Source organism: Phaenicophaeus curvirostris, chromosome 13 (genome assembly GCF_032191515.1).
Source record: "Phaenicophaeus curvirostris isolate KB17595 chromosome 13, BPBGC_Pcur_1.0, whole genome shotgun sequence".
Lineage (NCBI taxonomy): Eukaryota > Metazoa > Chordata > Aves > Cuculiformes > Cuculidae > Phaenicophaeus > Phaenicophaeus curvirostris.
This window is the reverse complement of record NC_091404.1, coordinates 12993035-13020440: the sequence shown is the minus strand read 5'-3', so window position 1 is coordinate 13020440 and position 27406 is coordinate 12993035. Positions and strand designations below refer to the sequence as shown.

The window sequence follows — 27406 nt, the reverse complement described above, 5'->3', positions numbered from 1 at the left end:
TGCATCTTTCACAAAATGACCTTTCAGGAATGGAATTTCCAAAGTGACTAGTCTTGCTGGTGACACACAGCTAGGGGAAATGGAGAATTTACAGTGATTAGAGTAGATCAGATTTGTTGACTAACAAGACAGATGATGCAGTGAGGCAAGGACTGAAATGTAATGAGGCCAAGAAAAAATTAAACACATGATGTACTCCAGCTTAAACAGCAGTATACAAATAGACAATTCATATAACGTTTAGTAGCATTATAATGGAAAACAAGAAAAGATCTTGCAGCATTTACAGACTTCATCATACAGAGTAAAAACCAATGGAAGATCATAAGGCAAGAGGTACTGTTGAAATATCTGTATGAAAGACAGAGGAGCCCCACTGGAAAACATGAGACACTATCAAAGAGATTTCCAAAAGGTTCAAACCCAGCCTTGAAAGATTTCATAGATACCAGGTTAACTGTGCAACAGTGATGTTTTTGCAAAACAAAGCCTACAGTCATCCTCAAGCTCGTATGATCTGATCACCTTTATGTATATGACAGATAAATGCAATAGGGAAGGTATCTCTCAAAAAGAAAAGGCATAGCAAGGAATAAAACTGGCTTTGAGAAAAACAGGAGTGAGAAGCCAAGAGTTTGAACTTGTCCCTGAAAAAGCCTTGATGTTCTGTTACTCATAGCTGAACCATATAAAAGAAAACATTGTGTTACAGGATTACCAAAACAATATTGCTGGACAACCATTGTGAAATATTTTAATGTGAAGAGTTTCTTTACAGATAAGACCATTCTTAAATTGTAAAAAATGTTCTTTGTGCAGGCTTATACTTCTACTCTGAAAAAATTTACACGCATGCTTAACTTTCTATGTTGACTAATTAAAATCAACCAGGATATTCATGTGCTTCAGTTTAACATGTTAAGCATTACAAAAATCAAGTGGACTGGTATGTTGGTATATTTTTTTCTCTCTTTGGTTCACTATGTATGTTTTACAGTTACATTCAGGATAATGGGAAGAGCTGCAACTCCTGGAAAGCAAAGAGACAATGCAAGGTTTTAAAATACTATCAGCAGTAACAGCATTTTTCTAAACTATCCCTTTCTTTTTGTGAGCACTCACTTTTTAAGTCTCTATATACAATATTATAAAATATTTCCTCAACCACAGCAACTTATTAGCTGTATTCCTGACTAGTTTCTTAATTGGGCTCAGAAGTAAAATTATCATTCAGATGTTAGCAGTGTTGCTGTTCAATGTCTGATCTATTTTGGAAGCTTAAACAAATTCTATAAATATTTAAATTAAATATAATCCGCATTTGCTTAGTGATTTTAATTAAGAATTAAGTTGCTGTTCCCCTGAAATGTGTAAATGTTTAAAGCCAGTGCAGTAGCAGGATAATATCAGGGCATTTAAGATTTGGAACCATTAATACATTTTTTAATGTATTGCAGGCCAAGTTTAGTGCTGTAGCTGAGCTGCTTCACAACTACTGAGAGGCAACTTTAAAAAAAATAAAAACTACAAAAACATTTGAAAACAAATCAATTTTAAACTGCTGTTACTGAGACACAGAACAGGGTTTTACTCAGCTTTTTTCCATTTTTATTTCTACTTTAAGCCCAGTTTTTCCAGACCTTCCTTCCACAGGCAAAACTGAGCATATGACTTTGAGCCCACTAGATTTCTTCCAAATCTGATGAAGGAGCTTCACAGAGATTTATATGGCTTCAGGAAGGAAAGCCACCTATGACAACTTCACACTACTCTTTTAAAGCAAGCGAGTTACAATCCTGTTTAAAACAAATATTTATTCCTTGGATGAGGGTACAATATCTGAATAAAAATATGCAAGATGCTGGACAGCAACAAATTAGATGCCTAACGTCCAGGACTGAGAACAAAACCACCACAGATATTTAATTAGAATTCTAGCTATTAAAGTGAACTGCAGTTGTTTAATCATAGTTTGTCAGTGAGCTTATATAACTAGGCGTTGGACAGAAACAGGACAGATCTTGGAAAGAAAAAACTAGAGAAGAATGAACTGCAAAGGTTATAAATCTCAGATTTAACTGCAAGCATTTTTCTCTTTTAGTCCATAAACAATTTAAAATATTTCTTATATTTTTTCCTAAATTTGAAAGTATGATGGTGTAGACTGAAGCTGCATTTTGACCACAATACAGACACTGCACTTGGCAACATTTTCTCTGCATACTTCTGCATGTGGTTTGGGGGAGAGAGGCAGAGGCTATGGGCTATGCCTGCCTCTTGCCCCAGAACTGCCTAAATGGCAAATAGAGCCCCCAGAAAAACAGAACGAAGGAATATTTAAACCAGTTTCAGTAATACTGGCTGTTAAAGGAAATTAAAATTATTATTTTCAGAAAATGGCTTTCAGTTTTCCTTTGTATGGCTTCATGGCACATAAGAAGATAAGAAGAAGACAACTGCATATCTCTGGAGGCCTGATTTAAAACCTCTAATTCACAAGCAACAGCACACTTGGTGGTCTAGAAAGAAACGACTCACCACAAAAACCCAGCCCCGCCACAGCAGAGCAATTCTCACACACACATTCACAAGAGGGCAGAAGATTAACTCATTTTGATCTTCCAGTGAGAAAGAGCACAGTTTTGATACAGAACTGCATTTTTTTCCACTTGGCACCAAGTAACTCAAGGCAGCATAGACCAGGAGGGCATTTTCAATCTGCTATCCATCTAACTCAAGCTATCATTATATTGATTCAACTGGTGACATCTGAAGTCCCAAGGTATGAGCATATCACTGTTTCCTCATAAAGTCATCATGGGCAATTTTGGATACATGATTTTTATAGAACACTCTTAGGAAAAGAAAACCAACAAAAAACCACAACAACAGAATAGAGCAAAGCAAAGACTGAACTATTACATTTTTTCACAGATAGAAAAAGCAACCAATAACGTTCTCCACCACAGTTGATTTTTCACCCATGGAGGGTGGTCCTGGGCTGAGATTAAACTGGGTACGAAGTAGCTGGTTCTCACCTACCGAGGTAGGGTACAGCAAACGACTTAAACTTACAGCAATGCTACACAGCTTTACCTTCACTCTCTGTCATTTTCTTTTTTACAACAGTCCTTTGCACAGAGTACCAGACTGCTGCAAGCACTGCATTTCACTGTCCCTCAGACACTTCTCTTCAGACATTGTCTCCAATTAGCATTCCTGCTTGTTATCCAATATACTCATAATAATTTTAGTGCAGTCAACCAGTTCCTCCCCAAATGAGAGGAAGGTTAATGATGCCTTCTGTTACTGTTACTATATGCTTTGCATAAGAAAGGGGACAGACTTCTTAAATAACAGGAGACAACATTCCTTTCCTGAAATGCCTTTAAGCAGAAGATGTTCCTTTGTCAGCAGTGAGGTTCAACTGGACCGCCAGCAATTTACCAGGTCAGGAGTTGCTCTTTGTCCTTGAATGCACAAACACCCTGTAGCCAACAGAGAAATGGCTCAGGTGTCTTTAGTCTACATCCTTTCCTGTAACGGAGCAAAAACTTGTCCCTTGTAATGGAGTCAGAGTGAAAAAGCTACCTGCATTGGTGCACTGCTGGGGTTTTCTCTCTTTCCCAAGACCAGATCCATGAACCACATGCTCCCGCCAGCCCTGGGATGATGGTGGGTGGAGGGAAGAGGAGCTGCAGCTCTGAAGGGTGAGAGCAGCCACCTTCCCCCTTCACCTCCAAAGCAACACATGCTAAGTCCAACTTGGGCATTTAAAGGGCAGAAAACATTAGACTGAACACTATGCAAAGCAGAAGTATAATCCAAATAGAAGCTTGACCTAGCAGCCACTTGCTGAAGCCAAAACATTTTCATTTAAGTAATAACTGTTAACTCTATTGTATAATCCCAGTTATCTGTTAATCTTCCCTCAAAGACTGATTCTGATCCCCTGGTAACAATTACCCTTGTTGTGTCAAGACAGTAACATCAAAATTTTTATGCTAATAGCACACTATATTTAGCAACTATATGTTTTCCATTTTTTTTATATTTCTTGCTTATTAGTTGCTTAATTTTACATAATTAGTGTCAAACTGCTTTTCGTACTAAAACATTTTAATAGGTGCATTGGCTACAAAAGAAAACACTAAACATGATTTGCATTTAACTAAGAGTCCATAATTAGTGACTTGAGCTAAATGCAGCTGATCATAACACAGACTGTAAGAGACATCACCTCACCTACACCTCTGCCTAAGAAAGGCTTGATGATAGCTGATCTTCTGAAATAAAACAGTTTGCAATTAAGCATAATTTTATGTGTTTAGGCAAAGAATTCCCTGGGTTGCAGCTTTCTTTACATGTTGATGGAAAACGTCTAATGCTTAAATATTAGTTTTACATAAATTTAAGACATTATGATGGGTTTAAAGCTTAATACAGAAATGAAATATCATTTTAACTCTAAAGGGTATTTCAAATAGAAATAGATGCTTCTAGCTAGCAGTGAAGCCCATAGGCCAGCAGATGCAGGGCAGCCCGGGATGGAGCTCCTCAGAGCTTCATCCAGCAAAGCATTCCCTCTGCTCAGATCTGAACACACAAGCCATCGCGCCCAGTTGAACCCATGACCTGTAACAACAGCAGTGTGTGAGCTCAGGTCCCTGTTACAGCCATGGTACAGGCAGCTGCAGTCCTGCAAAGTCTGTCTGAAGCTTTGAGCTTTAGTTCAAACAGGAATTAATTCAGGAAAGCCCTTAAAGATTCCTCTTTGTTTTAGGATCTCTTAAAGCAAGCATAAATGACCAGTGTTCTGTCTTGGCACCAGGCTTCATACTTACTTTGCATTACCACGAACAACTGCCAAAATGGAGAGAGAGGAACTCAGGTCCATTAGCCATACTTCACTTTTTCATCTTCCCAGAAGTCATTGACCGCATTGTTATGATGCATTTTTGCAATCCTCATCCAAGTCAACAAAAGCCCTTGCCGCAGCCCTGAGATAGGAACAGCTTTTAATCCTGGGTGACAGCAGTCCAGGCAACAAAAAGAAAACTGAACCTCCAAACAGTATCACTGGGTAGAACAAATTCCATGTTAGCTTGCTCTTTTCTTCACAGAATGACACGCTCTGCTCGAGCTGCAGACATCATATAAGGTACCACTCAATATAAGCAAAATGAAGGAAGTGGCATTACTATCAGCAGGAAACATCTGGGTCAAATTTAAGACAACTGTTTAGGGATGATCAAGTGTACTTACCCCAGAAGTTCATAGGCACAAGTCTAATTTTGTCACCATCTGCTGAGCCATTTCTACTATCAAGGGTGTGCTTATTTTTGTCCCTTGAGACTCACCAACATAATTGGCCGACTGCTCACAGAGGGGTCGAAAAACCCCTCTGTGGTCCTCCATTTCAGCCACTGCCTTCATAAAGTGCTTATTTAATGTTTAAAGACTACGACAGTATATTTTGCACTGCTAGCTCTAAGACTTAGCCTACCTTAGAAAGGAAAAGTGCAGCTTATTTCGTTTAGTTGTTAGTCTTTCAAGATAGTCTCAGAGAAAGTTCTTTAAGAACACTAATCAATAACAACTAATAATATCTGAGTCACTGGGTTGGCTTGATTTTAGACATTAAGGGGTTCCCCCATGGATTTTCCCACATATTAGTCTTTTCTTCAAATCAGCACATTATTTTTACAATTACAGTTGCAAAATAAATATCTTATAAGGGTTTTCCCCTTTAATGCAGAGTTTCAAAGTGACTTACATTGAAAATTATAGAGCCTTAAAACTTGAGTTTCCTCTAGGAAATACTGTTACTGCAATATCAGTACCAGTGAACAGTATTTAAAACCCATGGAAATACATTTATTGCAGGGCAGCCAAGATGCTGCAGTCCCTGATGACCTGTGCCACAGGACTAAGAACTGAGTAGCTGCAGCTTGCAGCAAAGTCGTGAACATCACCAGTCTGGGAATTTAAAACTCTCCTAAACTCATTATGGCCAAGGCTTAGATCGAGAGTATGATGGTATTTCTTTCCCTGAAATGTGCCATTATGATTTGCTCACATAAAACTCTGCTTTCTACGTTTCAAGAGTTCTGAAATCCTTTTATGTGAATTGTATGTAATTGTGATAAACACAGTAAAAAAGTATCACAGAACTCATTTTCCCTTTCCAATCATTTTCTAATGAATAATTTTGCAGGTATATAGTATCTGCTCCATAGCACGGGCTCCACAGCACTCAGAGAAAGCATTTGAACAGCCACAACCCAGCACTTTGAAAAGCCATAACGTAGTTCCCACGCCTGCATTCAGTCCAAAGTTCGCTGTTTATTTAAAGGTTTTGCATAATTTCAGAAGGCTGCACCATGACACCCAGATAAGCTGCACTGCAGAGGAAACAGCCAGGGGAAGAGCAGGCACTGGGGAAAAGGACTGGCTCCACATGACATCTGCCACTGCACAACGAGCACTGCATGCTTGTTCATTGGTGCAATAAAGGAATTAAGGGCAGTTGTAAGAGTCATAGGCCAGAGGAGCTGCCTAAAGCTGGAATTCTACATTTGGATTTACTAACGTTGTCCATGTCCACATCATTATGAGTTTCACAAAACTCTCATACTGTGACTGAACTACTAGGTGGAAAGTTCAATTTTTGTAGTATTGGGAGCAAAAGGAAAGAGGTTATTCCCCAAGATGAGAATCAACAACTGAAAAATACTGTGATCCTAAAATGAATAAAACTTACAGAAGTAGTTAAAAGAACCATTAAAAATCCCTCAACGCAAAGGTGCTGAGTCATGGGTTTCTGAGTGTGCGCCAAGGCCGCACTGCTCAGAAAACAGATAAGCTCTTTAAAAAAGATCTTTCATAACTTTTCTGAAAATAATTTTTATTTCAATTCACTTGAGAAGATTTCCACTACGGATAAATTAAGACACACATCCAATGTCACACTGCATTATGACAAAGCTGGAACTACCCAATACCTGGATGGAATCCCTAATGGACATCAATTATTATACAGGGGGATGAATTAAACATGAAGATTCTTTATTTCCATAATAATTCTAGGATCTATATTTACTTGTATATGATGAAACACTTATTGGTTTTGGTTGGGAGAGAAAAGGGACGATGCCTAGCGCTAAAATTAATTTTCTAGTTGGATTTTAATGAACCTTGTCAAACCTCTTAATGCAGTTTTCTGATTTTTAAAGATCACTCAGTCCCTATCTAAGGAATAAGCCTGCATTAAGAATTAAACACATCCCTTTTATTGGTAGGGCTTTACAGGCTGAGTCTTATCTTCATCAAAAGGCAAAATACGTTCTTTTAAAAAATGAAGAATCAAGGCATTAGCCAAAAGGAATTACTTCACATTCTTTTAGATAATGTTACATTATATTGTTTGTGAGAGAAAGCACTTAGAAGAAAACAAACAAACAACAAAACACTGCCAGTTGTTGGTAGATTAAAAGCAATAGCAAATTCTATATTCCTGAGTATTTTTTTTCCTCCTAAACTTTGTCCTTGAAAATAAAAAGATTGTTTTGTCTTTTCAAGAAGAGATCACATTTCGACCAGTCTGCTGTAAGCAAGGGTGGGACAAATGCCTTAAAACTGGCAGGGCATTTATGCTAGTCACAATTCTAGGAAAGCTGTTCCTGGCTTTTCTCTTTCTTAATGTAAATATTACTATAGCAATGAAATATTTTGTGTGATTTAAGTAGAAAACTGTTTCAGACTACACTGAAAGTCTATACACACCGATGTCAGTGAGGGCAAAGAGGACAGTGTGGATGTGTTCATCTCTAACCTGTGTTCTTGATTCCGTCTCTCCTCGGGGCTGCAGTGGATCCCCAAACACTGCAACGGGGCTCCCATAATAGCCCCGAATATTCTTAATAATAAGGCAGATGTGTCTTCCTAGTTTCACAGGCCTTTTGGAAGCATTTTCTTCCTCTTAATATCAACCTTTTCCCCTTATATACGTCTCTTCTTTTTGCCTCAAGGAGGCTTTTATAGCCACTGCATCTTGTATTATGGATCTGAAATGCCAAATGAAGCTACAACATTGCAATGAATTATTCCCCTCAGTCCCATATTACAGACTCAGGAATTCAGACTGGTATCATCGTCAATAACCCCCAAATTAATGATTATATTTTATGAGCAACCTTCAGTTCAATTCCATCACCTTACACCAAACTTGAGATAGGGAAAACCACATCTTCAATCCAAAAAACTGTGTACTATGCATCAATTTAAAGGAGCATTCCTAACCTGAGATTGAGCAGCCACTTGCTTGCCTGCCTCTGAAGTATCAAAGGCTTCTTTCACTGAAAAGACCTTTTCCAGTTATGTCATATTCCTATTCCTTTAAAAAAAGTCCTCCCAAAGAAACATAAAATTCTTACTTATTTACACACCTAGCTCTAAAAGCCCCTTGCTGCTTTGTAGGAATAAGAATTTCCTGTATGATAAATAGGAATATCATTCCAAATTAAAAATAATGTCAAGAACAAAACTTTATTCATGAAGAAAACTAGAACTTCATTTAGTATTTTAAAGACTTCATTAACAAAATACTCTGTGGGTACCTACAAATGTTAAATTAAGATAAAGACCTTAAACAGTCTGTCAGACAGATGAGCATATCAAAGCATTTCAAAAAGGAAAAACCTGAGACTTGAAAATCCATCTGAGAGCAGAATTGAGAAGAAATAAAGGCTAATGAAGTAACTGTGATGCCTGAAGAAATGTCTAGGATAGGTTTTCCTTTACATTATCATCCTCTGACCTTAAGAGGACTAAAAAATGAGGCTGAATTCACTTCATGAGGCTAAATTCACTTCATAATATTTGATATTTCATTACAGAGGTGCAGATTTCTATAAAAACTTGTTCTTCCTTTTTTTTTATTGAATGTAATGTTCTCCAATATATGATGGGATTTGATGCATGATTATTTGAAAACGCTGCTCTTAAGATAAAAGCTAAATCAACAGAATAATACATTTTATTTAAAGCAGACCATTTGGGAACACTACTGGAGATGCATATAAAAGCACTCCTTTCTAGATAAGCATATTATACTCATGTCTGACTGCAACGGCACATACATTGCTCTCAGGAAAACTGCAATTTCAGTAAAAGTCACTGCAAATATCTAGGTTCCAGGGAAGAAACCTCCTGGAGCTGAGGGGGCCTTGTCCATGTGTCTTGGTTTGCAGGCTCAGTGCCACCACTCTGGTTTGCTAGGTTGAATTTATCAGCCTGTGGGCCCAGGAAGGAAAGTCCCTGCACCCTAGAAGACAAGTTTTCATGACCCAAACCCAGTTCATCATGCCCTGGAGCCTCAGCTCAGAGGAGCAGAGAAGGTGATGTTCACTTTCTAAGTCTATTTGCTGTGGGAAAATAAATGTTCTATAGGATGAAGACAATCCCCTTGCCTTCTATGGGAATTCTTCATCATATAGCTATGCATGCAGCTGCACAGCCACTTCCACACCAGGATCTTCCACTGCAAGGCTTTCACACAGAGAGTCATACCTGCTTTCAGGGGCATGTTGGTAATAAGATAACCCTAAACTCATCTTACCCCCAGTGAAGCACAGGCAGGGCTCCCAGGTGTCAGAAAGTGTATTTTTTACCTTAATTCTTGGTAAAGCATAAAGCAAACGAACACTATCAGAAGCAAAATTACAATCATAGACCAGTGTTTTTGCCAGTTGGAAATCACATGATAAACTGCCTGCAAGCTCATTACTACCCAGCTTCCTAAATAAACTAGAAATTTTCAAAACCAGAAAGATGAATAATCAAGGAAATGCCATAATGTCATTTACTGATGAAGCAGCATTATAAAACAATCTTTCCTGCTGCTATAGATTGACTTTAGCCACAGAGATTATTAAGCGCTGATAAATATCAATGATGTTTTTCCTCCCCAAGCAAAAAAACCTCTTTGTACTTACCCTGTGGCCTTTAGCTGGCTAGCTAATGTTGTGCTTAATGTTAAGGACGAAAAGAATAATGGGGCTCAAAACACAGTATTGTTTCCAAACCTTAATAAAGGGAAAGCCATGAAGTACAAACCTGGGTAATTACTTCTACTAAATAGAAAATTACTCAGGCAGTTCCTCAATTGAAAGCACTCAGAGAAAAAAGTCATGCCAAGGGCTGTTCTTCTAATTGGGCTGGTTTGCAAATGCATGACTAAATAAATAACCTCTGCAAACAAGAAAACAGGATTCATGCTGGACGCATGCAGCTATCATCATTACTTCCAACTGTATTTTACTATGCTTTTACCAATATCTCAATCTTTAATTTAAAATCATATCTTTCAGTGTTCATCTCAGAAAGCTTTTCAGTGACATGGAAGTCATTCTTAGTTTGAAGAGTATCACTGAGGTTAATAATATCAAAGAAATTTCTCTCCCAGCATCCCAAGCAAAAAAATTCTTTGTACGAAGTACTAGATGGCAGTAAATAAATTATTTGTTGGCAAATTTCTGATATTGCAGTCATAGGTGAGAAAAAGTTCTTGAGAAAGGGTCAGAAATGCCCCTTTGTCTATTTATTGAAGTTAGGATGATATCAATAGATACATTTGAACATTGCCTTTGGGAACAAATCTCCATAACTAGGTAAATAACTGTGGTCACCTCCCAAAGGACTAAAGTATGTTCTTTATCTGATCGTACCCACCTCAGTAAAAGACCCTAACACAGTGCTGATTTAAGAGCAATCGAGGTATCTTAGCCAAGGGTCACTGATATTCAAACTGCTCATATGCGGGTGAGGTGAGGCACTGAAAAAATCCCAATCTCAGATTTCCATACGTCAGAACAAGGCATTACTAGGACAAATCTGATCATAAATCACATGGCAGGGGCAATTGGGTTTTTCTGTTCTTACAGAGCACCTATCACTGTTAGACATTATTGCAGAAGTTGGCTTTACTGTTATGAGAAGTACAGACGAAAGCTTCTGTTTCAAATGCTGTCTGTGACATTTAAGCAGTTCCCAGTTATTGCTTCACAACTGATTACCTAAAGGACCAGTGGGTTTATTTGCTAAAAGACAACTGCATGTGGGGACACTGAAGTCGACAGAGTCTCACCATTTCTTTACAGTCACACACTTCAAATAATCATATTTCTCTCTGCTGCCAGGCACTGCCAGAGCCACAGCTGGGAGGTACTTGATGGTTCTTCACAAGTGAGCAAGGGCCATCTTCAGCTGCATAGTTCTGGCACCTGGTCTCTCTGGGAGAAAGTTCTCCTTTTGTTTTCCCCTTGCAGCCTTTCTGCTTTACTCCTTGGGCTATTTTTTCTCTGTTCCCAGCCTTCTCTGCCCTACCCACTAAGATGAATCAGACACCAAACTAGATGCATATCTTACAATGCCACAAAAGCATCTCAAAAACAGTTGAACTCACTCTTGGCCTGTCTCCGGAAATCTTCAGCTATCCCAGAGACTCTACAAATGCTTTGACTCTAACTACCTTTTGGAGACTACAACAAAGCCGATCCTTAAGGCTCTGTGATCTCCAAGAAAGTCCCACCTGGCCTTCTTGACTTGATTAGTTGGTTCAAACTACAGCTGCCAACAGACTTGAAAGAGTCACCAAGTGGTTTGTGCTCCAAGAGCCCCAAGGACTGTTTATAGCTACTGCTGAGAAGCTGAGTGATAGAGCCCACATATTTACAGTTTAATGAAGAAATAAATCATCTCAGCAAACTATAGCCTGCAGGAACTTCGCAGAACATGTCAAGTTCCACTGATGGAGATGGGTGACATACAGATGAAGTAAGTGATAAAGCAAATAGCTACAAAATGTATGTGAGGGCCCCATACACCCACATCTGAAATGTCACCCTGCATATGAATTAGTTTATAAACTCCCTTAAGGCCCAAGAAAGTAAAAATGCATGGAAATGTGATTGATTTTAAACCACAACAACAAAAGGAACTCTCACAGAAGGCAAAATTTTCAGGTTTTTAAGAAAATCTACTCAAGTATTTGCGCTATTTTCAGGACCCTGTGTGTGCACAGTGGAAAATGAAATAATTTCCCAAGTCTTTTTGCATGGCACCACATGAAAACCAGAGCAGTTCAGATGACTTAACACAATCTGCTGTTTAGTGCTTTGCGTTAGCTCCTGTCTCTGTTATTATCTGACAGGCTGGCACACGAATGTCACTCTTGATCTCAGAATTCATTCAATTCTTACCTTCTTATTACTATTTGATCTTTTACTACAGTTTCTTTCACCAGCAGACTGTCAATAACACAACTACACTCAACAATTCCCAAGGTAAAGAACTTCCAAGCTACAAGACAGGAGGGCAAATGCTCATTCACACTCAGAACCCTTCTCTCTGAAGTCCATGCAAGTTTTACCTTTGATTTCTACAGGACCAAAGCAACCTCCTTGCAGCCACGTCAGATCCCAGAGAGATGGCATCAGCCCATTTCTGCTACCTGCTTGTTTGCACTCTTCAAAATGAAGGGCTGTGCTGCAACACAGGTACGTTGCAGGTAGGAAGCCTGTGTTACGAGTGATATAATATTGACATTTTCTCAGGCTCAGTATTTAGGAATCGCTCATTAGGTATTCCTCCTCAGTGTGTTATCCACTGAACTCACACTCCTTGACAGTACAATTACTTCTAAGTACACAGACTTTAATTTCTACAGATGTATCATAAGGCATGCTAAAACTTTTTGCTGCACCTACTTCAGCAAGTGTTTCAGTGCACCAGTCAGGTAACACAAAGCGTTTGCATGTGAATAGTTCTGCACTCCCAGAGCACTCTGCTTGCACCTCCCCACTGCAGCCAAAAGCACAGGCCCTTCTGCAGTTGCATGTGCTAAGGCTGCAACTATTTTTAACAGTCAATGTCGCTGCATTATGGAGCATCAAACATAATAGCACATCTTAGACACAAAAGCAATCATTTTGCAGCTGACCGCCCATACTATCACAATAATTTTCAACGCACGTGAGGCTCAAGAAGGAGGGCATCACCTGTAGATTTAATTGAGGAAAGGGCAAAAGTATTTCATCCACCCATCAGCACTTGGCAGGGAAGCAGATCAGCTTCCATGGCTTGTAACCCAGCTCCTGTTGTACAGGCCCTTTCTCCTCTTTCAGATCAGGGTCTGCCAAAAGACCTTTTGGACCCAATACAAACCCATACCAGCTGCAGTCGCCTAAAACTTCTGTACAGCCTTTCCAAGGGTTTTCCTGCAATGGGATCTAAGACAGCCAATGTTAACATATCTGCATCCTCAAAATCCTCTGTGAGAAATGGAGACACAATTACCTCATTATATTCTTCACTAATATTTTTCTCTCAGCGTGACACAAAACCCAATGATGAGCTGGTGTAACTGGCAAGTGGAGACCTTGTGTGATAGCACCTCCCTTTCATAGTCTTGGGTATACAGACTCTTCCTGAGAGCCCTTCACACGTGCACTGAAGCCACAGCAACTTAACACCCCACAGCCCACCAGGGGCTGAGTAATTGTAGATGTGTGAATACATGAATTTGCCTTGCAGTAAAGAGAAAAGAGAGTTAAAGCTGCATTTTAAAACCAGCAGCATTTACCAGAGGCTAAGGGCTCATATACTATTACCAGAGCTCAGGTTATGCCTGGTGAACTGTAAAACTAATCATGAACCTGAAACCTTATGTATTTACATGCAGGCAATAACACCCAACCGTCCAAAATTCCCAGGAATCAATGCAAACTCTCTCTGCATTCAGTGCCTTATGTTTCCTGCTACAGCCACGCTATTTACTTTGATTAATGATCACTTTATGTACTATTGGCTGAGCAAGCAAAATGTGACTCAAAGCATCTGACATAAGACAAGGGACACATTAAAGCCTCCAGCACAATCAAATGGCCTTGCAGTTCCCCACACTCTCCTTTCCAGTTACAGTTTTTTTAACCAGCTCTGAACTACAGGATATATTTCCTAAGAACATTCCAAAGATCCCATCTTACTATGAGAATATACAATAGTATTTAGAGCTCCGCTGGGTTCTTATGAATAGCTTTCAAATTTCTCCCTGACTACAAATCTAGCAGCACTGGAGAAGTTATCCAAAATGCACAAGTAGTTTACTGAACAATGTACCACAAATAAATTGTCACTTATTTCTTGGAGAGTTTCAAAAGAAAATGATGGGATAAATGTTCCCAGAGTACTGAGAAGAAATGGTCTAAAAATGAAAAAAAGTAGGAAATATCGACACTACCTACACATATCCAGTGCATGTCAGAGCTACAGGGGTCTGATACAAAAAACCTTTCATGGCCATTACCCTATGGTCCTGGCAATAACATGACTGAGAGTCTTAAAGAGTTGAATGAAAGCAAACACTCTCAGTAAGCGTGTCTTCTCCTCTCAGCTTATTTCAATACAATTTGCAACATTCGTTCCCTTCACCCAAAAGAAAAAGTAGCAGTAAGCATCTTTCTGTAGAAGGGTTTTAGTCAGAAAGCTTGCTCACAAAAAATAAAGCTTTTACGAATATTTGTCCCCAAACCCACCAGATCACATAAATGCTATTTATGAAATGTGTCAGAGAGATCAGCAATCAGGTCTTTTACCGGGGAAAAAATAATGATGTAATGAAAACTTTGTCTTTAGTCAGAACCGGTCAATCCGTAGAACAATGTAGATGTAGATGAATGAAGAACTGATTGCATCATGTGCATTATGAAGTGGCTGCTATGATGCAGAGCCAAGATGCTCACAACAGTTTTCAAGTCTCGATACTTTGCTGTAGTTTCTAGAGCCTGAAAGGCCAGGGCTGCAAGGAGGTTCTTTCCAAAGCCACTTTTGAGAGGGAAGTTCAAAGGCTGTGGTTTTGATTTATAGCTACTTTGAATCAGCTTTTAAAATGGCTCTATATAAAAAAAAATAACAATTTGGCATTTTAGAGATGGAACTCGGCTTTTAAGATATCAGGATAATTTGTGAAGGACTACGACAATGCAGAGCCTACAGACACATACTTTGTTCAGAACTGCTAAACCTGCACTATGGATTTGCAGGTCTGGCACACGTTCACAGAACGGGCTGAAAAATCACAGTTTGGACAAAAATAACTGTACAAGAAAAAACTGTCAGAATACATGGGATCAGTTTTTAGAAACCTAGCATTTTGTTAAGGTGAAAAACTCTCAAAGTTCTATTTTAAGTTTCAAAGAAAGCAAGTCTTGAAATACTTGAGAAACAAATATCCTCCTTTTATTCACAAGGGAAGTATTCCTCTTTTATCCCCCTGTAATTCACAAAGAGGAAGGCATTTAGAATATTTTCTTCCAAAATAGCACTTACTTGGTTACCTAGATCAGAGGTCTGCCTACAGAAATGATAATGAAACTACAGAACTATTTCAGCACAATCTTGGCTTCAATAAATTACGTGGCTACTTTAAATAGACATTATGCATCAGACTGCAGTTCTCAATCATATTTTAGTGTAACACTATATTCCTAGAATATGCTATCCACTAGTTATATACAAAACTTCTAGTTTAAACCAATGTATGAAAAAAGTACTGCAAGACTTGGTTATTCTTGTACAAAGAAAAGTGCAAAAGATAAGTTCCTAGACAGCAATGAGCTGATAAGAAAGCTAAGAACAGGGAGCTTTTTGCTCATTTGTTCATTTTGGGTTTGGATTTGATCTATTTGGCTTTTGCATCCCTTGAGTGCCCTCACATGGAGGTTGTTCCAGAAGCTGTTCCCATCCTGAGGCAAAACCTTGGCCCTTGGGAAGAGGGTGAATTTTGGTGCCTTCAGTTCTTCACCTTGAAAACAGGAGCAGTTTTAAAGGGGAGATACTGCCGATGCTCCTTCTTTTCCAAGAATTTACTACATGAGACTAGAGACAAGAAGCAACTCTTCATGCAAAAGACCAAATTTGAACCATCACCTTTAAACCACACTTTGAAACCGCACTAGTCTAGTACCACTGGAATCCTGGCTCCTTATGATGTCAGAAAATTTGTACTCAACACACCCTCCTTTCCCTCTGCTGACATCCTCTTAAACTGTGTTTGTATCAGTGGAGGAGTCACTGGGCATGTCTTATTCAAGGCAGCCTGTGGACTGGGGTTTCTTAAATAAACTTTTCTAAGCAGTTCAAAATCATGGAATTTTTTTAATAATACAGTTCCATCTGATTCAATCAAAACCTAACAGAAAGAAAGAAAACAGCCAGGGGAACAAAAGAAACACTCAAAACCAAAATCCAAACAAAAAATCCTGCTATTTCACTTACTTTATGCTTGTCTTTCAATTTATTATCTAAGACAATTTCATACTTGACCTGCATTTAAGTTATGCCAGTAATCTTAAGAAATGCCTTTTTTTTTTTTTTTGCATAAGTGGTAATTTTCACTCATTTGACCTGCACTTGCTACTAAAAATACATTTTATGGATTCTGTTCACGCTTTGTCCACAGCATTGGTGCTCTCCCTGAATGTAAGAGCATACAAACATTCAGAAATACAATTCCTGTTCTCTGTGTAACCATGCAGTTATCTACCTCAGCAGGACCACAAATTTCCTTGACATGTGTTGTCAGTTCTGAGATGATGGGGAAATGACCATCACGATGATTTACAGCTACATGAAAACAAACATTTTGAATGCATAGAATTACAATCATCATCTCTCTCCAAGTAAGCACTTGAGGAAGGTGAATTGCATGGATTCTGGCTCAGAGCTTTCCTCCAGCATGCTAACCTCCACTTTGTAGGCTGAACATTACTACATATGCAGAACTAAATCCATCATATGGAATCACAGAATTATAGAATAGTTTAGGTCAGAAGGGACCTTAAAGATCATGCAGTTCCAATATCCCTGATATGGGCAGGGACACCTTCCACTGGATCAGTGGAAGCATCAAAGCATCATCCAGTCTGGCCTTGAACACCTCCAGGGATGAGGCAGCCACGACTTCTCTGAATAACCTGTGCCAGTGTCCTATCAGGTGTTTTCCACTCCTCATACCACAGTGCTGTGACATGCATTACATGTGTGGGTTTGAGAACTGAGGGCATCCTGCCCCAGACTCCCCATCCCACAGAAGAAAACATTCAACTTCCTAAATCCAGATGTCTGTTATTTCAGGGTTTAGATTCAGAAGGGTGGCTGATAAAGGATTAATACATTTATCTGTTTTTTATGCAAACAGAAATGGTGAATTTGCTTTTTCATGCACTGGAGTTAAATTCAATGTGATCATAAGAATATGTTAACATAGTAAAATCTCTGATGAATAATTCAGGCTCTTAAGAGTGAAACACTGAAGGAGACATTTTCAGATGACTGTGCTGACAGGCTCTGATGTCCAATATGTTCAACGCAATGGAGAATGATTTGGAAAGCCCATGAATGTCATTTTTCTAGTTAATTTACTTCTCATCAATAATAAATGACATCATTTTAAATTCCCTATTGGAGAGACTGGAACATTCATGCAAGACTGGTCAGAAAGTGCATCACAATGATGTCAATACCCAGATGTAGGAATGAGTCAGTCAGACACTTCTGACTGAGACAGCATTGAGAGAGGTTATGAAAAAAATTCCCAATATGAGCACAATATTTACAATAAGGAGTCATGTGTGAATTATGCCACATTTGAGTTATCTCCTCTGCTGGCAAGTTCAGATATGCTTTCTCTGATGCCTTTGTGTACATACCTCTGGCCAGGCTGTCAGAGTCAATGTGTGAACAACAGGTTAACTAAGTCCTGAGTTTGTTTTCACACAGCCTTTTATTCCCCCCCAGACCAAAATTTCATAAAGTCAAAAGCAATTTGCCTGGATCTCAAAGATTTCAAGCATTGAACCACTGATTCTGATTTTGCAAAGAGAGGCCAGGTGGATGCACAACATACATGAAGAGCAAAGCATTAGATTTAAGCTTCTTTATGCCAAACGAACCACTGAAAGCCTCCCTCATTCCTCCAAAGATGCTCGATAGTCAAGCTCATTAAATCACAGTCATCCTTTTAAATAATCTGTGATTTATGTAATCACACACGAGTCTATTGAGCACAATTGACCTATACTGATATACCTCTCAGAAAAAAAACTTTTGCTGTTGCAATTCTAATTAGTAAATAGCAGATTTCTCTAATTGCTAGGGAAACAGAGCTCACCCATCACAGCAACAACCCTGCAGGTCAGCAGACTGTAGAGCACAAGAGAAAACAGGCAGCTCAGCAAGGCACATACCCGAATGGCACAGCCTTTTTATGAAGGGGATACTTTATACATCCCTTGATCATGTGCCTAAATGTTGTTCCTCAGGTGGGGCCATCTCACAAGCTGCTGAAAACTCAGACCTGCCAACTCCCTTGTTTTCACCAAGACTCCCAGTTAACCCACACTAATACTGGCAACTTCTGGCACATAGGAGCCTCTTCCTATTAGCAAACTCCACAGCTGAGCTAGTAACATAGCATCTGGTTTGCAAAGTTTCAGCTCTCCCCTGGCTTTAATTCAAATGTATACAGAAAATATATGTCACAAACCCCAAAGCTGAAACACAGACCAGTGGTTTCCAGATTTGTGCAAGATAGAAGTCCCTACACGCTGGATTTTCAAAGGCATTTTGCCAAACAGTGCAATACTAAAAGTCAGCTATCAGCACATGAACGCCCTGGAAGCATCTGAAGGTCTGGCTTAGTGATTGTCCACATCAGAGCACCATGAAAAACATTTTCAAACTTAGCTTCTTATACAGAGAGCTGTATTTCCAACACTGCAGAATTAAACTGCATCATGGCTGTAATATAAAACTAACTAATTTAATGTTTTGACCATGAAACCTTAACTCTGACAAAGACATAAGATTTAAAATTACCTTTTGTATGATTTCAATAGGAGCTTATTATGTAATTGTCAGATGAAATCAAGAACATTAACTTTTGGTATATCCCAGTGTACATGATTTATTTGCAGTAATGTTCCCTAATTACAGCTGGTGTAAAATGACTAATCAGCTTCACATTTTGACACTAATTCATCACAGTTAACCATTTTATTTGCAACTTCCACCCTGTCTGCTATTTAACACATTTTTGAAAGCAGCTGAATGATCCTTAAATTTAAGGCAGTGAAACATGGTCCTTACTTGGAGAAGAGGCGACTGAGGGGAGACCTCATTGCTCTCTACAACTACCTGAAAGGAGGTTGTGGAGAGGAGGGAGCTGGCCTCTTCTCCCAAGTGACAGGGGACAGGACGAGAGGGAATGGCCTCAAGCTCCACCAGGGGAGGTTTAGGCTGAACATTAGTAAAAAAATTTTCAAAGAAAGGGTCATTTGTCCCTGGCAGAGGCTGCCGAGGGAGGTGGTTGAGTCACCTTCCCTGGAGGGGTTTAAGGGACAGGTGGACGAGGTGCTGAGGGACATGGTTTAGTGATTGATGGGAATGGTTGGACTCGATGATCCAGTGGGTCTTTTCCAACCTGGTGATTCTATGATTCCTGTAGACTTTTATTTATATATTATATATATATATATATACACACACCTCCCTGTAAATGCACAGAGAGAGAACTGACCAATGCTTTCTGTTAGCCCATTAAAATATTTTACAAACTCCAAAGAAGTGGCTGATTTTCAATGCAATTCACAGCAGGCAAAATGATTGAATATTTGACAAGTGATAGAAATTAAGCCAGTTTCAACTTCCTTTCAGCTCGTGTCATTTATTTTATTGGATTACAGTTATTAGAAGCTGGGGGAGGAAAGTGGGCAGGAGAAGGGGGATTAGGCTTAGTTGTTCAGTCGACAATATAACTTACTCATTTTGGCACGTACCGCAATGCCTATTTTTACACAGCCCATCGCTCCGCTCTCCCCAAGATCTGCCTTCACCCACACACCACTTGCGCACTGTACAAGTCACATTCCTTATGTAATGGCAACATTCACAGGCTTGTGCCAGAGCATGTGAAAGGGTGAGCAGACTTGTAGAAAGGAACCAGATGGAGGCACCAACGAGGGGCACGAAGAGAGGGCTCGTTGCGGCTTCCGGATGGAGGGCTGACGATGGATTGAAAGGTCCTCAACAAAAGCAAACAGGACAAGAATAAGTATTGCTGGTACAACCTTGAAAGTTAAAATCAAAACCAGTCAATATGGTACGTAAGAATTTATGGCATGAAAATCTCTTTCACACCATTGAAAATCTCCACTGGCCCTTTTGAATGTCTTTTTTTTTTTTAAGTCTCTCTATGTCAATAAAATACCGTGCTATAAATTAGTATAATTCTGTGCTTTGGCACTACTGATTTCTGCTCCCTACATATAAACATAAAGATGAAAATTTAAGGGAATTTCTCCTTTTTCCTATAAAGTTATAATTATGAAACAGGTATTTTAAACTTCAACCAGTCACATGGCTTGCTTTCGCACATTATTAATAAAAATCAGTTCATAAGAGAAATAAAAACTAAAGTCAAATCAGCTTTTTAGTGAGGTTTTTGGTTTTTGTTTTTCCAAAACTGAGCTGTTATTACTCAAGCGAAAATCCTAAACAGGAAACCAAAACTAGCTCAATAAATCATTTTACATTGTAAATCTATGTTCTTAAGTGTATATATATTTCATGTAACTGTTTAAAACCGATGTTTTCATTCTTGTACATTGGTTAAACAATATCACAGTTACTTCTCTATTTCAATATTTTCATAAATATCATTCTAGAGATTTTAGGCATTTCATACTCAAAATTATAAAAGATTAAAGTTACTTATATTTGCCTTTATGTATCACTAATACAACAAGAAGAAGGAAAATATCCCCTATGTGTCAATACATAAAAATACAGAAATATGTTAACCACTAAGCTTACACATCTTATTATAAAGCAAAGAGACTGGTGAAAGTGAAAACATTCAGGTTGTCAAGGCTATAAGATGACTGATGTCACATTCCTCCAGGACACACACTGTAACTTGTTACATTGCTTTACTGACTACTCAGCAGCTCGACATCAACCCACTAACTTCTCTGCACCAGTCCATGACATGACTTCTAAAAAATTTATATAGAGTGGTTGAGATGCATGATCATGCTGTTCACAACTGCTTTGTAAATTGCTGTCAACCAGATTCAGCACTGAATACATTTCAGAGAAAGGTCAGTTAAACATGCTAAAACATCATTATTAAATGATTTAATAATTTAGATGACAAGCACAACAGACAGCTTTCTAGCTACCCTGCAAGGAAACCAGCATGCTTTACTGCGCTATCTAGAGAAACAAATGCATATAAATAACTAATAATAGTAAAGCAGAGTCATTGAGTAATTCAAAAGATATAGCGGCTCTCCTTCCTACAGAGATCCCTACAGAGATTAAAATTATATAACAAAAATAAGTTAGTAATGAGCTAATTCCATCATTAGCATTATTATTAGCCTGTACAGTTTATGTAAATGTTAACAAGGGTTGTCAAGACAGTTAGATGATAAAGCATATGCAGCAGACAGATTGGTTCAGTTTAGCATCTGAATTTACATTTTAGCTAAAGAGAATGATTTAAATATGAATTTCATTTGAATTAAAATATACAAAAGGATTTTCATAAAAAGACCTTGTTCCCTACAGATCTATATGAAAAAAGCTGTCATCAAAATGAGTTATTTTAGCATATTTCTTTCTAAAAAGACAGGAGATGGATGATTTGAAAGTGAATGAGCCCGGCAAAGTAAACCTCAAACACATTCACTTTATGCTGTGCTTTCCCCAGAGCCATGGACAGACTCCGACTCGCCTTCCTTCGGCGAATACCTGTGTGCGAAGACTTCACACTTACCCACGTGCAGAGACCTGCATGGTCCTTCCAGCCTCATCCCTCCACACACCAAAGCTGCACATGAGAAAGGATTCACCATGAGTGAAGGGACTCACCATGGGATGGCACAAACGAAGCAAATCAGCTTCATGCACCAGCTCTGATAAAAACAACTCCTGATTTACACTGGCATGAGCAAATTGGGTTTTTAATGCTCCGGATGGTGCCAGCATTGGCACAGACAATCTGTTAGGGGAGATCCGTCATCAAACAAGCTGGAAGTTGGGCTCTGCTCTTTTATTGCTTTGTGGGGAGCCTGCTCTTCACAGACACGGGAGGGGCACAAAGATGGGGAAGAGGTGGCCAGTGGCATGGGACCCTGCCTGGCTTCTAGCTATTGGGGTGAGTGCTGTCAAAGGTCCCACAGGACAAGGGGCATGGCGTGACCTTCCAGAAATAACCTACAGCCCAGCAAGGATCTGCAGACTATAAAAGAGCACTTTTGTAGTTTTAGATTTAATCTCACTAACTCAAGAAATTTAAATACCGTCTGCTCTTTTTCAGGTCCTGTAGAGCAGTGTGAATATCCTCTAGGGCTTTCTTCCATTTCTGTAGAAATTATAATATCTTCTATAAAGTCTAGACGCAGTTTACACAATGCAAGCTCTAATTAGACACCAATGTTGTTGTTTCCAGAACAGACAGCTGTTGTCAGCAAAGCAACACTGTGCATCTGGAACAACTTAATATATTATTTGAACAGGGGTTTTGTTTTAGAAAAATACAAACTTAAGTTCAATTCTATGGATACAGAAAATCTGGCTGCATCAGACAAACAGAAACGGTGAAATGTTTTGTCATTTCATTTGAACACCCTTGGAATAACATTGGCATTGCCTCCATACACAAACCACACTGCAGAATATCATGTGAAGGTCAGCTATGAAAACAGACAAAAGATTACCTCAAAATTAAATCAATGACTTCAGCACTTGTAATTATAATGTCATTGAGAGACATATTTCAGTCAGCCAGAAGAAAAGATCAACTGGAAAGGAAATAACCAACTAACTGTGGCAACATTCAAAATGGAAACACCTAAAAAACTGCAAGGTGTTTTCACAATGCCTTAGGAAACCAGCAGACAACAGTTAGAGCTGTGCTTCAGGACATACAATGTCCAATACTATGTCCCCAATTAAATCCTGCAACTTTTTGAATTTCCTTAGGCAGACAGTATAGCAAAGTTTTTCAACATCGTTATTTCTGCTCGTACACCACGTGCATCTGTGCTGCTCTCTTTGAAGGCAAAGGGTTTAGGCAGGATTTTCAACTGACGTTCATCCAGTGCACATGAATGGATGCAAAACCACTCAACTGGAAATTCTGAACAGAAACCAGGAAGGCAATCTCATCTGCAGCAGCACCAGGATACAGTCATATGCAATTGCTGCTGCATTGAAGTTCCTTGTTTCCATAAGGTGGCTACAGCCGTTTCCATACCATTCATTGAAAGTCTCCTTAGTGTGGATGACGTCAAAGTATTAGATTTTTTTTTTAACTCTAACAACATAAAAGAATAAAATTGGGATTCTGTATGCTGGCACATACACACTGTGCACGTACAGGTCATTAAAGCAACAAATCTAGCAAATTGCAGTCACCATTTTTTGCCAAGCAAAGATGAAATCCACTGTCACTGGATTTTGGCTGTGGTTTCATGGAGACAACTACAGATTTTCAAACCTATTATACAGATGTGAAAGAAGACCACAGCTGACAAATACCAAGTCTCCAAACTCAAGATGTTGACCTGGAAAACCATAATCTATATGTGTTGCTCTCACCGCTCAGCCATGGCAGTTAAATTTTGCTGACTACTCAGCTAACTATCTATAATACAAATGCAGAGAAACTGTGAAAAGAGAGACCCTGAATCTGAGCTTTGCTTTCCTCTACAGTGCAAAGTTTTCCTATGCCAACAGACGCTTGCTAAGATTATTGTTTATGCAGTTGCATTAATCTTATCTCTGAAATTTGCATTTACATTTTTATTTGTGGAACCAAGATGAAGAATGACATATTTTAAGAAGAGAAAAAAACAAATTTGGGGAGCTTATTTACCATGGTCCATTAATATAGACAGAGATACCTCAATAGCAAAGGAAGAAAAAATCCTAAGGTGGGAACTTCATCACTTGAATTTTCAGGCTCAGTCTCCATCTATAGGACTCTGCTTTGGAGAAGCTTTTGTTAAAAAAAAAAGACACAGAAATGAATGTTTGCTCATTAGCAATTTCTGCTGAGTTTGCATAAGCCACAAATTTACAATGTTAATGTTTTCTGCTTCCATAGATATGACAAATATATAGATTGCAATTACAAAAATGAGATAACTGATGATATAGTTGAGTTTCAGATAATGAGACAGTATCTTGGAAAGTATAATAAGAGGATCAAGGGTGAATCTGAGGCCATTTCAGTGCCACTACTTTTCTAACGGCTCCAAGACTTCCATTTACAAAAAAAACCCCAACAAGTTAAGACCTAGTAAAAATTCAAGTAAGCATTAAGGTTGCTTCATGTTTCTGAAAATCCCTCTCCATCGCACTGATTAAAGAACAATGCTGCAGTGCCTGTAAAAGTAGTGGACTGTAGCAGGAGGAACAGCGCCTGCCAAAGCAGAGAAATGACAGCAATACTGAGCGAGTACAGGGAGGCAAGACCTGCAGCACAGTGCTGCCAAAAGCGAGCTCCCATTTTCCAGCCCCACCCAGGTGTACTGGCACAAGAGCCCAAAGATGTTCAGCTGAGAAAAGAGGTGAAATCAAACTGTACTGAACAGTGCAAATACCCTTCGTGATGCAAGCCCCAAATGCCCATTAATTATTGTTCAAAAACAAGGGTTATGAAGATCAACTCTTTTTGAAAACTCATGGCAAGTCTGAAATATGACTGTTTGGTAGTAAAGAGGAAATTCTGGTGAAACAGAAACTGAGAATCAAAAATGTCTTGCTGGCTGCCTTTATAAATTCACAGTTACATTTTTGTTTGGAGGAAGCCCATCAGGACCACTTCACTCTCTGCATTGCACCATTCCTACAAAGGCAGCTCTATTTCTCATAAATAAAATTTATTTTTCCTCTTGGTTGATGGGATGACTGTATACCAGTAACTTATCTTCATCTGTAGAAATGCTTCCTGACACTGCTTCACAATGTGTTCTATAAGTAATGTGTTCTTTACTTTCCACTCTTGTAGTATCTCTTTCGGCTGCACATCAGTACTGCTCCATGGGGGTCTCATCCTGCTGTTCTTGTTCAGGCAAGGCTCCAGCGATGCCTCAACATTCCCATATGAGCATGCATAAAGGATACATTTTATGCCTTCATTACTGAAAAACTAAGAGGGAAACACTTTCCTCTGCGATTCACATCACCGCATTCAAAAGTCCTAAGTATAATTAAGAGTCTACCTCAAAGTCCTTCCTCTCAGTTCCAGTCTCCCTCCCACAGTTCCTCTGGTATGGTGGAAGATTTTTTTTATTAGATCTCCTCTATATCAAAGATAATTTTTTACTACAAGAAACTGGGCAAAACCATAATCTAAGCAAACCAGAGAGTATGCTTACAAACCTAAAGCTGCCCAGAGCAAGGGTTCCCTCCATGCCTGATAGCAAAGTACCAAGCAAGGGTTCCCAGTGGGGTGAGAAACAGGTCTGAATGCAAATCTGTACTGCAGACAGAAGGAATCACCCCACTATGCCACAAGGCAGAATAACTCTGGACTGATGCAATGTGCAAGTTTATGTTTTTCATATCTGAAAGGTACTAACAATATCCAAATATTTGATCCCTCTTGGACCATTCAGCCTTGTTTACTGACAGTTTAGTCCTTTTTGTCCATTTGCATTCAGCTTTCTCTCTTTCCACTACGGTGTCCCACGCACAAGCTATAAGCTTTCCAGGCACAAGCTGGCTGAAGTCAACTGGGATTAGTTTCAGAGGCTGTGGCTTTGTTGCTTGTGCCAAGCTCTCCCCCAGGGCTCCTCTTTACAGTTTGGTCAAACACTTTCCAAACAGTCAAACTGCTTTGTTTTGATAAACAGTTAATAAAGGTTTAATTAACTGAGGAGATGGACAGGGGTGGGAAACTGACGTAAATGGAAACAACATTTTCCATGAAACAGAATTTCTTTTTGAAGAGCCTTCCAAAACCAGTCACTTCTTAGGAATGAATTTTCTGCAGAGTAACTCCTTTGTGATGCATTGAGAAAACACAGATCTAGCAAATATATTATAGTCATTTTGCACGCAGTTGATTTCCCTGAATTTTCAAGCATAAATGAAGCCATAAGGGGCAGAAAATAACGTCATATGTATATATATTAAAAAAATCTAGATGGACTTTGGAGAGATTCTTTTCTATATTACTGACGTTTGCATGAATTTTCTCAACAGCATGGAATGTATGCTGGGGACAAACGAGGGGATAATCTGTCTGTATATTCCCTGCAGTTTGTCAACTTTATCACTTTGACCACACCAGAATCTAAGCCAGTATCAGAATCATCAACATATTCTGTAATATATCTGATTTTTTGCAGCAAGTCGTTTGAATCCACAGAGAAGTATCGATCAGTAAATGCAGAATCCCATCTATGACTCATTATTACTTATAGAGATGTATTTTTGGACAACAACAGTGATGCTGATCCTATAAAATAGATTAATGGCTGGATGTGCAGATTAACATCCCAGTGCAAGTTCTTACATAAAAATAAGCAGTCCAGAGGAGTTTGAACATTTGCAAAACTGAAGCCAACAAGTCAAGGGCACCATTTTGCTTATTCCTATTTAACACATTCAACCCAGTCTGGGTACCTCCTTACACCACATATTAACTTTTTGTTAGTGTAACAGTCTACCTTTTACTGCTGTAAAATACTCTTTGGCCACATTCATACAATCATAGAATCACCAGGTTGGAAAAGACCCATCGGATCATCGAGTCCTATCAAATACTAAACCATGCCCCCCAGCACCTCGTCCACCCATCCCTTAAACAACTCCAGGGAAGGTGACTCAACCGTCTCCCTGGGCAGCCTCTGCCAGTGCCCAATGACCCTTTTTCTATCACTTTTCTCTTAAAAGCATCAGTTCTGAAGGACTTAATTAAATATCCCGCGTTAAATTCATGTTCAACAACCTGTCACTTTTGCCATCCCTGATGCTAAACAGCATTAGAATGACAGCAAGGACGCCAGGGCTTTGTTTACATGGAAGGGTAAGGATCATTAACAGGAATAAAAAAAAATAGGCTGATCTTTTTTGTCTCATTTTGTGAGTCACTGAACTCCTGCCCCAGCGTGGGCACCAGCGATGGCAGCTGGCTGCCAACACTTGAGTATGATCTGGGAAAGCAACCAACACCCTGCCAGAAGCTCCCCAAAGAGCTGACCTGGATAACTTCGATCAAAAGCAACAAAATAGCTCAACCACCTACAAAATAAAACAACTGTGATCAAAC

The 27406-nt window shown here is 39.1% G+C and overlaps 1 protein-coding gene across 7 annotated transcripts in view; it reads right to left on the bottom strand.

Annotated features, from left to right (window-relative positions):
- HTR2C (5-hydroxytryptamine receptor 2C) overlaps window positions 1–27406 on the bottom strand; it is a 215870-nt gene that overhangs the window by 75179 nt on the left and 113285 nt on the right. The window contains exon 1 of one of the 7 annotated variants that reach the window (XM_069867447.1): window positions 18306–18391. The exons of 5 other annotated variants lie outside the window; for them this stretch is intronic. The gene's annotated coding sequence lies outside the window, so the exon portion shown is untranslated. Of the gene's footprint in view, window positions 1–4844; window positions 5124–18305; window positions 18392–27406 lie in introns of those variants that run through there. One more of the 7 variants, XM_069867446.1, reaches the window with a different exon arrangement.